The sequence below is a fragment of the Hemibagrus wyckioides genome, linkage group LG16 (assembly GCF_019097595.1).
Source record: "Hemibagrus wyckioides isolate EC202008001 linkage group LG16, SWU_Hwy_1.0, whole genome shotgun sequence".
Classification (NCBI taxonomy): domain Eukaryota; kingdom Metazoa; phylum Chordata; class Actinopteri; order Siluriformes; family Bagridae; genus Hemibagrus; species Hemibagrus wyckioides.
Genome location: NC_080725.1, coordinates 20482501 through 20485000, shown reverse-complemented (window position 1 = coordinate 20485000; position 2500 = coordinate 20482501).

The following is a 2500-nucleotide window of genomic DNA, read 5'->3' as shown; positions in this document are numbered from 1 at the left end:
TTTCAGTTCAGTTTTATTTACACTACATAATAAAACATTTTTTAAAAATCTAAAAAAGTCATAAACACATCAATACTCAGAATTCGTCAGATTATTAAAAGCAAAAAAATTCAAATGATTGTTTCAATAAAAAATAATAATAAAAAAAGATTCATTGATTAAAACCATTAATGGAAATTTATTAGAAAAACAAGAAATAAAAAAATGTAAAAAAAAAAAAATTCAGATTATTAAAAATGAAAAAACTCCAAATGTTTCATTTAATGGAAATTATTAAGAAAAACAAGAAATAAAAAAATTCTAAATTTATCAGATTATTAAAAAAAATCCAAATGTTTCATTTAATAAATAATGTAAATAAAAAAAATAAAATTCAGTGATTAAAGCTGTTAATGGAAATTAATAAGAAAAGCAAGAATAAAAAATTTATTACATTATTAAAAAACAAAAATAAAAACACCCATATGATAGATTCAATAAATAAAATAATTAAAAAATGTAAATTACTTTAAAAGATTATAAAAGATTCAGTGATTGAAACTGTCAATGGAAATTAAGAAGAAAAACAAGAAATAAAATTCAAAATGTATCAGATTATTAAAAACAAACAAATCCATGTTTCATTTAATAAAAAAATGTAATAAATAATAATAATAATAATAATAATAATAATAATAAAAATAATCAGTGAATAAAGTTGTTAATGGAAATTTATTTAAAAAAAAACAAGAATAAAAAAAAATCTAAATTTATCAGATTATTAAAAAACAAAAAAAACATCCAAATGATAGATTCAATAAAATTAATTTAAAACAAAAGACTCAGTGATTAAAATTCTTAATGGAAATTTATAAGAAAAACAAAATATTTCAAAATTGATCAGATTATTAAAAACCCCCAAATTTTTAAATTTATTATTTAATAATAATAATAAAAAAAGATAAAATTGTTAATATAAATTTATTTAAAAAAAAAAAACAAAAAATAAGAATTTTCTTCAAGACTTCATTTTTAATGAAGTATTAAACAACAAATTTCAACAGTATTAATAATAGTGTCTGGTCTCTCAGTATCTAATTTTACAAGCAAAAGCTAAAAGTCAAAGAAAATAATAATTAAAGAATAAAAACAATTTCAATTTAATTTGTTAATTTGTTTTCTGAATAAACCTTCAAGTCTTTTCTGAAGCCACACCTCCTGTCCTCTTCTACAACAACACAGTGAACATATTTCAGTAACTGACCACCCAGAGGCCAGAATTTCATCATGTGACCCCTACATCTACTTCATATAAAACTTCAATCCCTAATTCGTACGAAAATTCTATCATCTGTAAAACGTTAGCTAGTGGCTAGTAGCTAACATGGCTAGTTGCTAGGCATGCTAGCCCAGTAGTTATTATAAACATTATATTTAGCTAGTAATATTAGAAATCTTTCTGTTAGTAATCTGCTATCATAGATTTTTTTGATAATATCCTTAATGTGCATGTAGCGAAACAGTCACTAGCTGCTCCTCTTAGCTACCTAGCTAACCATCTGGCCTGATATATAGTTCACAATAAATCACACACATCATACTGAGTCTTATTAAACAAATGGTGTATTTGTGTGTATCTGAGAAAAGCAGCTAAAACAAACCTTGCTAAATGTTACTTAGCTTCTCCTTAAAAACGTTACTAGTTAGCATGTTAGGGGGCAGCACAGTGGCTTAGTGGTTAGCACTCACAGCAAGAAGGTCCTGGGTTTGAACAGCCTTTCTGTGTGGAGTTCTGCATGTTCTCCCCGTGCCTGTGTGGGTTTACTCCGGGTACTCCGGTTTCCTCCCATAGTCCAAAAACATGTACTTTATTGTTTATAATAATTACATACATTGCTTAGTAATTCTAAAAATCCCAAAATGACACTATATTAAATATTAACTATTATTTTTTTTATAATAATACATTCTTAATTTATTCTTAATTCTATTTTTTTATTATTAACATTATATAATAGTATTAATAAATATTATTACTGCTAATAAAATCAATAAATATATTTATTAGTAGTATAAATAAATAACCAAAAAAATGGTTTTTCATTTACTCAATTTATTGAGTCATGTTTTGTTATCCACGTCATGAATTATATTCATTAATAATACAAAAATTAGTTCAATAATTAATAATAATAATAATAATACTCGATTTAATTTAAATTAGCCGATATATATGTTGTATATGCAATGTATTATATATACAATGTTAATAAAATGTTATAATGCATTACAGACATCACCTGCAATGTATTATGCACCATTCATAATATACAATAAATGTTTTTATCACGTGTAAAGCATTTTTTAAATAAAATCATTAGAACTATATGGCAAGAGATACAGACTCTCACTCTCTCCGTCTCTCCCTCTCTCTGTCTCTCTCTCTCTATCTGTCTCTCCCTCTCTCTCTCTCTCTCTCTCTCTCTCTCTCTTTCTCTCTCTCTCTCTCTCTCTCCGTCTC